Genomic DNA, 15,641 nt, shown 5'->3' with positions numbered 1-15,641 from the left:
TACTGTCTGTTCCTTTATGACTGGTAACCAAGATGGTAGTAGAGCAGAATAGAGTTAGCTATCGTCATTAGAAGACCTGTACCTCTTTACCTAAGCTTTATCATGTAGAGAGAATAGAATTAGCCATCATCATTGGCAGAAGCGATCAAGCTATCGTCATTAGAAGACTTGTACAATCATACCTGATCTTCACCATGTAAACTCAGAAAATATAAGTATTTTTTAGTACTTCGTGGTTTCTACTAGATCCTCACCTCATCACCGAATCATCATGAGTTTAACACATCGTCGTCATAACCAAAGAAGATAATACCCACTTCGTAAGTGATCTACAAACCCCAAGACACTCCATTGAATATGGAAGTGCAATACCAACCGACTTAGCGTAAAATTATCGCAAGTCCAACATTACCTCATAGGGCGCCTTATTATACAAGGCAACAGCCCTAAAAGTGGTGGCAGCGTACCAGAAGAACTCTACAACTTCTCCGAAGAAAAACCAGAATAATAAATCATGAAGTCAACGACGACGAAAGCAGCAGATTCTTCAAGCAACCTAGTATCATCGTTTAGTGAGTGACTTCAGAAAACAACAAGAACTCTTCAACGACGACGAAAGCAAGAGATTCTTAGCAATTAGTATCATCGTTTAGTGAGAGTCTTCAGAAGGTGCAAACCCGACGTGTCTTCTTCCTACAGCAACGCAAGCTTCATCTCTCATTAGAATCATTCAAGAAAAAAATCGTTATTGAGCGTTTCTGGCACTTCAAGAAAACAAACCGAGTCTTCTTCCAATAGGCAAACGCAAGCTTCGTCTCTCATTGAATCTTCAAGAACTCGTTATTGAGCGTTTCCGGCACTTCAAGAAACAAACCGAACGTGTCTGCAGCATCGGATGTTCAAGGGCTCGAATCATCGAACAACGTGCACGGGGAAAACTGAAGCCAAACCAGGTCATCCGCTAAAAACAGAAGGAGGACCAAGGCCGTGTGTCGTTATCGGAACACCGTGACTTCCCACAAAATCAAGCTAAGTACAACCTTTTTATTCATTTGGAGTAACTTTGAGTGTTTCCTTTGCAGGTCGAATTTCGTTATTCCTGTGGCTGAAGTTACGAGACATTCTTAATCTTACTTTTTTACAGAAATTATCTACATCATTGAGATTTCGCTACTGCGAGTTTTTATCTTTGAGTGTCTGTTTCCAGAAGTTCTACTGAAATATCATAATCATATACTGTGTTAATTTTATCATTTGGGGTGATTATTAATCCCTTACGTAACAAATCATATTAAACAGTGAATATGCGTTTATGCAGTGGACGTCTGTATTTATACAGATGCATGGATAGGGTCGTTAGGCACCGTAGTGATAAGAAAACACACAAAAACAAGTGGAACACCCGTACAAATCTAGATAAATTAGAGGTAACACTATTTCGGGTCATGACAATAAATGCTCCTTTGCAAGTCCCGATCGCAGTTTTAGCCTTGAGTTTTTTGAGTTATATAAAATATCGAACCTCAATGACTCTACTTAACTTTAAAAATACGGCTGGATTGCAAGGAATAACATGTCTGTAAAAAACTTTCATTAGGCTAAATGCGCTGACCAGGATCCCTCACTATTTCAAATTTTAGCAAAGAATGAAGTAAATAACAGCAAATACACGATAACGCAGTAGATATAACTTATTTTAATAATAATCGCTCAACTCCTAATAGTTCGTCATTCATACGTTCGTTGCTTTACCAACAACAGAATGCTAAAAACACACAATACGTTGCCGATGGTAATAAAGAGAAGGATCCTAATTATTACAAAAAGAAATAGGTAAACAGTAGCCCTTTCAGAAACAAACAAATCGTGCTTAAGCACTTGGGTACTGTGTCATCCAGTCAAGCGGTCAAGGTCAGTTAAATCTGCCGAGTGTAGCAAGCAAAGCACATTCCATTTAAGCGACTTCAGCGGAAAGGGAGAGCGATGTTGGAAAAATTTAAAAGGAATTTTCGTATGAATAACATGACCGTATCAAGTAATCAGAGCATGTTTTCGTAATTTTAATACATTAAGTTATTATAAATACTGGTGGATTAAGCCCAACTGTACGCGCCGTAAAAATTAGAATATCTTGTTTTATTCCTTTAGTACACGTAATATCCTGTATTTACGGACTCACCGTCTGTTGTTCGAACTTCCCTAATGAGAAGTCCGGATAAGCGAGCGCTTACAGATACCTCTATAGTTATAAAAAACATTGATCTGTATCTAGTGTAATTGAAAGATATCCATCTGGGGGTATACAAAATATTATCTTACATCCTGCAAAATAAGGCGTGTTTATCAAAGGAAAATCCTATAAACCTTCAAACATATTAAAATCCGTTTGAACAAAAAAGAGACAGTTAATCAAATAATAACTTATATAGAGGAACTATACATTTGTCTCATAAATCGTAACATTGTTCAATGACCCAACAGAATTCTCCCACAACCGCAGTCGCAGTTTGCACACAAAATCTCGAGAAGCATGCACCCTCGAATGTCTTAGTGCGTGTAAAAAGACCTTGCTGGGAAATGAAATTTTAATCCTTCCCGACACTCTGAAATATAACGATTTCCGCGAACAAAGCCCTAAAAGTTAAATCTGGTGATCCACAAACGTATACATATCGTGGATACGGAAGTTATAAATATCGCGTTTTTATGTTGCTAATTAATCCCGCCCAACCAGTTGTAGATGAATCTCTCTGATAATCTATCTAAAGTAATATCCGTAAAGTCATTCAAGCAGAGGTGATTCAGCAGAATTTTTTTTTTTATCTTTTATCTGAATACCAGGAAGTTTCTCCACTAGCGAGTGATCTCTGGGAGAAAAACGGATGTCATTGAAAACAAAATACGGTCTAAGGACAACATAAAGCTATATCGTACCTTCGTATAGACTCTCAATGAATTTCAAAATAGAGATAAATGACGAAGTTGAAAAATGTTAGTAATAGGAGCCATTAGGAAATCAAATAAGCCCATATAATTTTTCCCTCAAACGTCATGCCATAAAAGATCGGACTTGGCATATCTGCGTAGATTCTGTCGCTTAAACAAGGAAACGACTCCTGATAGTTTCCAGTGCCATGTACCGACGACATCTTATCTCTGTTAGGTTAGAATAAATTTTTCACCAGCTTGGACTTACTTAAAAGCTTTTACCAGATACCATTACCTAAGTGATTGTACCTCATACTCCGTTTTCAGCACACTCAGGGGACATTATCAATTTTTACGTATGCCTCCGGCATACGTTGCGCCCAAAATTACAATATAGTGTTTGGAGACTTTTAGGGGATACCCACATGCCTAATGGTTGGTCTTGTAATCTTTTCTAATACCTTAGAAGTACATTCACATAAACTAGAGCTAGTGCTACGGAGACAAAGACAAATAATCTTAGAGTAAAATATCTAAATGTGAGTTTTAAAAAAAACGAACATGTTTATCTAGTTTTATGTGTCTAGTCAAGGTCTTAAAGTAGTCCATGGTAAGGTGTCGGCTATTCATAACTTCCGGTACCTATTAACGTAAAAAGGGGATACCGCACTTTTGCGCTGTAGTGGGTATTACAATCGTATGTAAATATGTAACTCTTCAATCATGGCAGCTCCTTTAACAGATCTTACGAAGAAGAGCGTAGATTTATTATGGTCTAAAAAGCATCAACAGGCGTTCGATATCTTAAAAGCGGAATAATGCAGCTCACCTAACTTAAAAATCCCTGATTTAAATAAGGAAATTTTTTTTTTATTTGCAACAGACGCCTCAGACCAAGGGGTAAGAGGGGTACTACTTCAGTAATATGATAAACAGTTCTTTCCTATAGCTTTTTATTCACGTAAACTAAATGCCCTCTGAAAGTAAATATACAGTAATAGGCAAGGAAGGGCTAGGTATCTTTAACTCACTAGTACATTTTAAGTTCATAATCTATGGCTATCCAGATAAAGTTCTTACTGAACACGAGTCCTTTACCGAGTTTTTCAAAGGCTTTAATCACAGTCCAAAAGGAACTCGGTGACAAATGATCATTCAGGTCTTTGGAGCCAAGATAAGATATCTACCTGGGAAAGCAATTATCATAGCTGACGCATTATCCCACAATCCCGCACCATACTGCAAAGAACCATTAATTAGACTAAAAGATATAGAAACATCCGTGCCTATTGTTAAAACCATATCTAAACAAGAAAATTCCTTAACCCAAGAGATCGCGAGCATTGAATATCTGGGTCGGAGCGCTGAACTATTACAAACTGAACAAAGCAAGAGTCAACAGCGATAAACAAAACAATAAACAGATCGAACGAAAACAGGGTCAGCAGCAATAAACAAAACAATAAACACTTCGAACGGAAACAGGGTCAGCGGCTAAGCAAAAAACAATAAACACTTCGAGCAGAAACCCTAAAGCAAAAGTATATTTAAAGTATGTGTATCAGAATTATGTAATCAAATGTAATATTATATGTAGGTCAGTGACAAGGAAAACCCGAAGAACACAGCAGGTGACTAACGACCAGGTAGTAGTAATAATCTCTTTCATACCAATCGTCCTAAAATGGTTGCATTCCGTCATCCAGGGTTCCCTATTATGTCACAGAAAGCCAAATCACTGTTTTACTGGCCTACAATGCTTACAGATATAAAAAGCACATAACTAATTGTAACACGTGTCATGAAAACAAGGGATACACTAAGATACCTGTCAGTTTAAGAGCCTATCCTGTGCCAAATCAATCCTTGAAAGAATATATGTAGAATTATTAACAGAATTACGAGTCTGACAGAGGAAATAAACACTTCTTAGTGTTAATAGTTCCTTGACACGTTATATAGAATTAATAGCACTAAAACAAACACCGCAATTGAGTGCGCTAGGAATATTTATGAGTGCTAAATCAGTAAACATGGAATTCAACACATGATAATCTGACTGTAAATCAATAATAATCTCCTTAACTCGTGTGTGAACTCCTATCCATTAAGAAAACCAATAATATATTTTATCACCCAGTCCATCGGTTTGCAGAATAAGAGATAAATAAAAAAAGTGTCATGTCTTACGAGTTACAACTCGTGATATTGGATCCGAACTGGATTATAGCGGTTCTCACGGTTTTAAATACCTTTATCATTCATATTTTGTATCTATAGAATTGATACCACAAGTAGCCTTATACGGTACGCCGCTAGAACTTTTCCACAATATTCCAAGCACCTTATTCAAGCCAAACCATTAATTTATCAAATATAAAAAATATAAAAAAAATATATAAAAAATAAATAAAAAATAAAAAATAAAATATGGATACAAGTGGAGTCAATATATACACTCTGTAAGAAGTCGGAAGGGTTACAAATTATAACAAAAAGGAATCACGATAAAATCAATAAGCAAAACGTAACCATAGGTTAATTAAATATCCAAATATATATGCGTAAAGATTTGAACTCTAACTTAACGCTTTAGTAATGACAAATAAGCTAAAAGTTCAAACACATATCAAAACCTACTGACATATTGTCTGTCCCGGTGATTTATATTCGTAGTCAAAAAATGAATAAATAAATAAATAAATAAAAAAAATAAAATAAAATAAAAGAGATTTTAAAGTCAGGAAGTCTAGAAGTTGGAAAATGTATATCTATGCGAATAATCTTATACAGGGCAAATGGTATATAAATAAATTTGTATGGAAACCCTTCTTTTCATTAGTTTGAATAAGGAATATCTAATTTTACATAATTACAATTATTTACAATCATGCAGATTTCCAACATGAAACTAATATATTGTTCAATTTTGGTACTGTTTTTTTTCAGACATTCTTCTCATGTGGGTGGAGAATTAAAAAAAAAAAAATATCATTTGAAAAATACTAAAGTCGTATTAATTAACAGCAAGTCCCACGTAAACTCTTAGCTGGCTGAGAGCAATCTCCTGCCAAGTGACGACGTCATCATTGCCGTATCAGCATTTGTTCCTTTTAACCTCAATAATCTGCTTACACAGGCTTCATCTGTGTGTGTCGTCTCCGCTTGCGAAGCAGGTTGACTGGAGAAAGGAATGCTTAGCTCATGAACTTCACATGTGGTTCATGGGTCACGATGACATGACATATTCTTATCCGTGTGTGCAATGCAATTAGTTAAGGAATCGCAATCATTTTAAAATTAATAAACAAAATAAGCCATTATAATTTCTATAACATCAAAATGGATTAATTTTTTCTGAACCTCATAGACAATTAGAGTCAATAATTTAGCTTATGACATTGGCAAACGGACATTTAGAAGTATCAAGACATGTATATGAAAAATTTACTTGCAACATTAGCCTATGACATTCCTGGGAAAATGTCACATTTTCTTGAAAAAAACCCAAAGTTTATATAGAAATTAGTTACATAGTGGGTTCTTTCATTGCATCTCTAGCCTATTAATAAAGTTTTTAAAATTAACCTCAGAGGATGCGCGCGAGAAAATTGAATATGAAACTTTTGTTAGGGGCACATAGGATCAGATTTTATCACAACTTAATTTCAGTTAGCATAGAGAAATACAGAATCATGATTAATATTCTCTTTGACTCTTATGTTGCCTGGCAATCTTACAAATAGCTCCGTTTTCCACTTCTTTGTCTAGTAACTTACTACCAGTAATATCGAATTTTCTTTGGGATTCGTATTGATATCAATCTGTTTATTTTTTATAATTATGGATATTTTTAGTCATCATACACCTGGATAGGTTCACTCATTATTAATGCCATGGATAAAAAAGTTTGTACAGCTGACTCTTTTGAATTCCACAAATATCAGTGAATTCATGTGGGCTAAGTCTGGTCTTAATGGCTCTCCCCCTCCCCTGTATTTGGATGTCGTCTGAATTTACTTTGCCCTCGTGACAAGTATAATTTCACTTGCAGGCTGATTAATGGAACCTGGTTACAGTATCCTGCAGTACGAGAGTTTCACATCGCAACTTCAAAAAATCGTTCGTCGCTGCGGACGACGGCAGTCGAGTAACAACCGCCTACAATGTGAAAGGAATAAGCACCATCATGGACTTCTTCGACCGACACCCGTATCCCGTCGTTAATCTCGTTTTAATGCGGAATGCTCCGGCGGCTGTCGGAAATCGACTACAAAAGGGACATACTTCCGACAATTACGACCAGAAGGATATTCAACTCTACTTTGCTGGCGAAGGACTCGTGCTGGGGGTGATTTTATTCATCGCGAACGTATTCGTGTGGCTTAGGATGCAGAGAACAAGTATGAGCGCAAAATAGAACGTTGGACCCGGCCCAGGAAATTTTCCCCTTGTTTTAACCATTTGAAATTGGCCCTTTCATTTGGCTATAGGTGGTTGTCTGGAACTGTGTAATGGACGAAAAGTTGTTCGAACGCTAGTTAAATGTGTGGTAGTATAACCTCGGTCATGTATCCTATATATATAAAGTATCATGTATCCTATATATAAATGATCATAAATAACAGAGTCGAAATATATCTTTGCGTGTACGCAATAGGAATCTATTATATAAATGATCATAAATAACAGAATCTAAATATATCTTTGCGTGCAATAGGAATCTATTTAAAGTGCACATATATTAATCATAATTATATGAATCCATATACATATGTATAAATAAATCAGGTAGCCTATAATCAATCTGTTACCTTTTATCTTACCAATAACTGCAGATATATAACAGTTAGCATAAAAATCAACGAATCAATCAGCATAAACATTAATAATTTTTATCAATTCATATATGAAATTTTTATCAGTTAAAATATGATTTTTATCATGTTATCAGAGTACATTAGTATTTTCTGTAGCATATGTATCTTAATGAGATGAAGTGAAAAACTGTTTCAGTATATATCACGTGATCACTATTATTTACGAATATTATATGCATATTATGTCTAATATTTTATTACTTGAATCTGTATTTGTGTACACCATGAATTTTTTTTTTACTTATAAGTACATTCTATTTATCTATATATATTCACATAGTGTCTGTATCACACTCCTATAAGTCAAATGCAAGTCAAGTTTGAGTAATATTCAGTGGTTGGTTTTGGTAGCTGACCGAGCTTTTATGTAATGATTACATAATAAAAATATGGAATGTTAGTCCATATATATAAAAGACTAAAATTAAGAGGTCAACCAGATTGCTTGCAGGAATGTGATCAGACCCGAGACGATAAAGTATGTAGGCTAAGTTGACATGCCGTCACCTGTAGTCATTCAATTGTTTATAAACTTTAGTCCAAGCTTCCTGCTTGAGACAAACACCGTGACCTATAGCTCAAGCGGCCTACGTAATATGTAACTATGTCATCTGATTGTATGTTCGTATGTTCGAGCTACTGTCTGTTCCTTTATGACGGGTAACCAAGATGGTAGTAGAGCAGAATAGAGTTAGCTATCGTCATTAGAAGACCTGTACCTCTTTACCTAAGCTTTATCATGTAGAGAGAATAGAATTAGCCATCATCATTGGCAGAAGCGATCAAGCTATCGTCATTAGAAGACTTGTACAATCATACCTGATCTTCACCATGTAAACTCAGAAAATATAAGTATTTTTTAGTACTTCGTGGTTTCTACTAGATCCTCACCTCATCACCGAATCATCATGAGTTTAACACATCGTCGTCATAACCAAAGAAGATAATACCCACTTCGTAAGTGATCTACAAACCCCAAGACACTCCATTGAATATGGAAGTGCAATACCAACCGACTTAGCGTAAGATTATCGTAAGTCTAACATTACCTCATAGGGCGCCTTATTATACAAGGCAACAGCCCTAAAACATACACAGGTATCTGATTTTATTCTGTTCCGACATTGCTGCCTATAATAGCGCGACTCATTCCAGCGGACTTTTACGCAAGTTAAATAACTTAATAAACAATAGCGCATGGAATAATCTTGAGCAACAAGACAAAGTTTTAAATTCATCTAACAACCCCCTTACTGTAAACTAACATTTAGTTTTAAATCTAGGCTTATCCTTTGCCCTTATGCCAGACTGTAAAAACAACCTAGACTTCATAGTGGCTTTTGATAAATTCATGTCAGACAAAAATTACAGCCGTGAATAGATATGTTTAAAAGGAGTGTTACTAAATGCTTTAACTGACCTTAATAAGAAATATCCTGTTCCCTGTAGATTTATGATAGCCATCCGCTCGCTAAAAAAGTTAGATGTTGTAATAAGTAGATCCCACAAAGACGGCAAAATCGTCATCATGGACAAAGACCTCTACCTCGACAAAATCAACCAACTCCTTACGACAAACTGAAGGAAAATCCCCTCCAAAACGTCCCCACGGAATTTTTTTAGGAAAGTAAGATTAATTGGCCAAGACAAAAAGAGCATTAAACTATTAGAGAAATTTAAAGCAATTAATCCTAAAATACCCTACTTTTATGGCCTTCCCAAAACTCAAAGACAGTCTTCCATTCAGACCCATCGTTTCATGTGCCGGAGCTTTCAATTACAAAATTTCTAAATGGTTAGTTGGCCTCCTTTCCCCCTTTTTAGGCACTTTTTCTCCCAGTTACATTAAACACTAGGAAGATTCTTGTTACAAATTCAGAGAAGCACATATACCCTTTCACAACATAAAACTTTTAAGCCTTGACGTAGATTCCCTATTCACAAAAGTACCAGTACAGGACGTTCTTCAGTTTTTGAGGGAAAAATTATAGCCCTTTTCAGATCATTTCCCATTGGCGCTTGACAAAATAATAAAGTTAGTGGAATTATGTGTATCTAATAACGTATTTTCATTCGGGGAATCATTCGATAAAAAAAAATTCGGGTGTAGTATGGTTAGTCCTTTAAATCCTATTGTAGCCAATCTGTACATGGAATACTTTGAACTACAGTAATAAATGCAATAAAACCCAAAAACATGCCGTGGATAAGATATGTAGATGATATTCTAACATTCTGGGATAATAGTTGGGGCAATTTTAATGAATTCCTTTCAAAATTAAATGCATTAGTGCCCAGCATCAAATTTAAAGTTGAATGGGAAACAGACAACAAAATTCCTTTTCTTGATGTTTTAATAATCAGAGACACGACAGAATACAAATTTACCATAAACAGAAAGCCAACGTTCTCACTTTCATACATTCACTATTTTAGCTTTCACGACATTCCTATCAAGTTAGGTGTAGCCAGCAACCTATTCTTAAGAGGCTTACGGATTTGTTCCCCAGATTTCCTGGAAAAAGAATTTGAACTAAATCGTAAGCAGCTTTCGTCATTAAGGTATTCTGACCATATCATTTAGAAAGCAATTCACAAAGCAAACGTAATTTTCTACTAACCCCCTCAAGACAAGACCAATCTTACATCAGATTTACAGGAATATCACTTCCCCAGAGATTAATAGAACACAAACGGTCAGTTAGGTATGGGCAACAGAACTCAGCTATTTTCAACCATATAAATGAACATAACCACAGAATAAACTGGAATTTGTCACGTATAATTTATAGCAGCAACTGCCAGTATAAGAATCAAATGATGGAATCGGCCTTGATTAAACAGACAGGTAATGGACATCTCAAAGGGTGCATGGGATTCAGATCTCAGTGACAAAGTTTTCATTCAACCAACGCTCAAGAGGATTAAAGGAAGATTATCAGCGGGAGTGACCTAAATTGGCTTACCTGTGGATGGATCTCTTGGTATAAATACCACCTTTTCTGTAACTTTTCTCTCATTCATCTACCTGAAGAGGGAGACAGCAGTCTCTGAAATATAGTATTTTCTCTCTATATTTTGGCATTTTTATGGGCTCCTTTTATTAGATGGAATTCTGTTAGAACAGAACATTTTTACTTGTCTCCGCTACAGGTTCTTTAATATAGTAAACAAAAAGGATTCAACACCAACAGTTGAAACTTGGGATGCGAATATAGAAAGAAACTCAAACAGAACAGATATTTATTTACAAGCTCAATAAGAAAGATAAATGCAGAATGGTTTCTCCTATTTATGTAACAAAAGGAAACCTTACAACATGTGAACTGGGGAAAGTGCGGTAATGAACTACTTGTTGGCTAGTTTTGCAGTGGTTGAAATCAGTGCTTGAAGCAAGGGCTTCTCAAACGAGGACTGCAGAAACTTCAGACGGCTTCTTGACTCCGTACTGCAGGAAGAAATATCAGTCTTAAAACTTGAAGGGCGGGTTCCTCCTCAAAACCACTTGTAGGACGTTTCTTCTATGAAGGCTTGCTCAACGTCAGAATCTCTCTCTCTCCCCGACTATGGACGACGTAACTCGTTTCCGTTCACACTCTCTCTCGTGTGTCCCCTTCCTCTCTTATCCTTCGACTCTTCCTTCTTCTCTTATCTCTCTCTAATGATCTGATCTCTTTCTACTTCCTCAGGGCATATATATATATATATATATATATATATATATACGGTGATCTGGGGGCGGGGCTAAAGTAAAAAGGGCTGGAGCCTATCAGCGAACGGTCGCCAATATCCCGACAGGAACTTTATAGAAGGATCCAGACGAAAAGTTACATCATAATACGCGGCGTTTTCTACCGACGCGACGGCGCATGCAGAGTTCCACAACACACGTGCGCGAATGCCTCCTTGCTGCAGACCTACTCGAAGAAGATGCATTTTCCTTTCCTTCAATATATAATTCTTCGCTAGAAAGCGATTACCATGACAATAATATAAATACATATATCATATAAGTACAGTATATATATATATATATATATATATATATATATATATATATATATATATATATATATATATATATATATATATATATATATATATATATATACATATACATATACATTTATAAAAATATATGAAAATATGTATATATATATATATATATATATATATATATATATATATATATATATATATATATATATATATATATATTGCTACGTTTATAGAACGTCGCCTCGCCTTCCCAGCAGAGTTTTAGTGATATTAGTTATAAAAGAAGCAGCCATGCCTCCTCCTAAAGCAACTGATGTTGGGAGAGAGAGCATGTCGTAGGGAGGTATTTCCGGTCTGACGGAAGCTTAGGGTAAGAGAGGCAAGTCACAAGAGTAGCTAGGCTTCGAGATGGATCTTAGGGACCTCTACAATAAGACCTCTTTTTCCTTCCCAATTTGCTGGTTGTTGTGATAACTTTCAGGCAATGCCCGAGGCGGTATTTGGAAGCCCCGTGATTAAAAAAACAACCAGGATCTCTCTCAGTCCTCTCCAGTCTGTGACCCAGGACAGATGTCCAGCCAGCCAGCCTCCCAGACTTAAGCCTATCGGCTCGGCGTACTGGCGGGCACGAACCCCAGACCTGAACAAAGTCAGGCCGCATTCTTCCACAACGATACACTGAATATTGCATCCAGGTACGTCTAAAAGTGTAAACTTCAACTCAGCACCATACTACCATAATTTCATTTTCAAGTCTCATTTTTACCCCTTACCCCTTACATCAAAAGCCCTTTGTCCTCATCGGGCCTACGTGCTTCCCTTTGTGACTTGTTAAAGACCAAGCCTTCAGTGCATACCTCAGTGAAACACTAGAGTTTCCTTCCCCCAGTGTTAGAGAATTAATCAGCCTTAATCAAAGCAAGAAGTCATTTTTTCTTTTATCTTGTTTAATCTGGGATTCCCTTTTAGATTCCATGAGTCATGTGCCCGTCTCTCTGCCCGCAAGTATGCATTACCCAAGTTTATGAAACCAGCTTGAATTAATCCATTTGGAGCCAGCTATTATCCATTTGTGAGAGATATATAAGTCCCTTTCTCCAGGCTCAGTAAGGGCCTTTTTGTAAATAAATAGCTGTAAAGTAACGAGCTGAGTTTTCTGGCGACTATTCCTCTAGATTAATTGTCCATTATAAACCAGTTTACGGTAAGTTAAAGCAATTTCCTCTTGAAATCCCTCAATTATTCCGTTTACGTATATAGCCTCTCTCAAGGCCGGCTTAATACGTAAATATATATATATATATATATATATATATATATATATATATATATATATATATATATATAATATATATATATATATATATATAGGATACCACAGACGATGAGGACAGGAAGGCCGTGAAAGCTTGTAATTTTTTTAAGATAAAACCTCCGTTTATCCTGTTTAAATAAAGGCCTGCTATCAATAATATTAAAGCACAGACCTGTTATGCAAGTGCTAAAGTGTAGTATATATATATAATATATATATATTATTATAAATATATATATATATATATATATATATATATATCTAATATATAGATATATATATATATATATATATATATATATAATAGTATATATAATATTTCACAGTCACTTCATATATCTTCACTAAATGTTTATCAGATCATTTAGTGATCACTTCCTTTCCAATGCCACTTTCACTCGAGCCATCCATACAATGCTTTCTAGGTATTTTTTCTGACTTTCAGAATTTGTGTCTAAGACTGCAGTTTTTTCTAGGATCAGAATTTTTGTCCAAGATTTCAGAATATTTTCTAAGACTGCAGAATATTTTTCTAAGTATTTATAATTTTTTTCTAATACTTCAGAATTATTTCTAAGACTTCAAGAGCTTTTTCTATGACTTCAGAATTTTTTCTAAGACTTCAAAATGTTTCCCTAGGACTTCAGAATTTTTTTGCCCTAAGACTTCCAGATATTTTTAGATTTCTACGCCGGCATATCCACCATTCTCTCCGCATGACCGTACCATTTCAAAACTCCCAGTGGAGCACAGATTCGAACTGTCTCCTTTCCTCCATTTTACTCAAAATTAAACAGGAGGAGGAAAAGCGTAACAATAAGTAAACGGTCTTAATGATCGTTTTTTTGTTTTTGTTTTATGGTGCTTTTACATTGCATGGAAGCAGTGGTTATTCAGCAACGGGACCAACGGCTTTATACGTGACTTCCGAACCATGTCGAGAATGGACTTATATCACCAGAAATGCATCTCTCACTCCTCAATGAAATGTCCGAGAATCGAACTCGCCACTGAGGCGCTCTTAATGATCGTTGTAAATGGCGATGAAACTAAAACTGCTTGTGTCACCCTCCAAATTCTTCATTAATTAAACATGAAGATAATATATATATACTTAAAACGTATCTTTGGTTAATTAACGAGGAATTTTTGAAGTTGTATATATATATATATATATATATATATATATATATATATATATATATATATATATATATATATATATATATATATATATATATATATATATATATATATATATATATATATATATATATATATATATATATATATATATATATATATATATATATATATATCATATATATATATATATATATATATAATATATATATATATATATATATATATATATATATATATATATATATATTATGTGCATATGCTATATTTTAAATTACAGAAAACTATTTACTCTTTCCATATATTCACAGTTATTTTTCATCGTAGAAGAAAAGTAAGAGCAGATTTGGAATCCTCGTGGAAAGCTCTATCAGAACCACACCTTTTTTTTTTCTTATACGAATGATAAGAAAGAAGTAGCATGGCCGAATATCCGGCCAGATAACCTGAATCAAAACGTCACCCGGTTAAAATCATTCATTCCCTATAAAACCTACAGTGTATGGTTCGACTTTGGTTCAATTCCTTTCTGTAGTTTCGCCATCTATAGTGAACATACACATATACATACATAGTTCGACTGTCAACTTTATATATATAAAATGAAAAAATAAGAAAATCTGTAAAGTTGAAAATAGTATAAAAATGCAAAAATGTTCTTTATATGGAAATCATTTGTACGGCCACCCAAAAATTATAGGCAATCTTAATATTTCTTTTCTTTTTCTCCATACTTAAAAAATCACTCTTTGCTTGTCAATAGTTAAGTTACATTTCAACAACCAACCTTTCAAAATAAAGGTTACATACAAATGTAATTGATTATTCCCATAAGCACTTGAAATCATTAGACCAATTCTTTATTAATTTAGATATAATTTTATTTTTAGTCTCTACGCATATCAAGCCTATTTTCACGACCTGCATTTTGGAACATATGAGACCCACGAAATAAAATCACTCCAAAATGGTTCGTCGTTTCATAATGCTTGTGATATGATTGGCAATCGACCAGGATGAGATCACCATGTAAAACGGGATATCACAAAACCATATCTCTTTTCAAAGGTGTAAGATATCGTTGCAAAGAAGAGTACTATCTTTTAACAGGTCACATGTGCTCTCGGGAGGTACAAACACAACACCTATAACTCTCCATGACTCAATTTCACACCTGAAAGGTTTCGAAACTGGATACTCTCACGGCCACGTATTCCTAAAGGGGAACTGGGATGGGAAACTTTATGACAACTGATGTACTCAAAATCAAACGAACGAGGCTTAGTATAGCAAATCAGCGAAAAAGAATGCCACTGACACCGACATTGAAAGAAGCAGCACAGACCATGAGGCCGGGCATTAGTTTCCAAACAAAA

Source organism: Macrobrachium nipponense, chromosome 32, assembly GCF_015104395.2.
Source record: "Macrobrachium nipponense isolate FS-2020 chromosome 32, ASM1510439v2, whole genome shotgun sequence".
Taxonomy (NCBI): Eukaryota; Metazoa; Arthropoda; class Malacostraca; order Decapoda; family Palaemonidae; genus Macrobrachium; species Macrobrachium nipponense.
Note: the sequence above shows the minus strand (reverse complement) of the source record.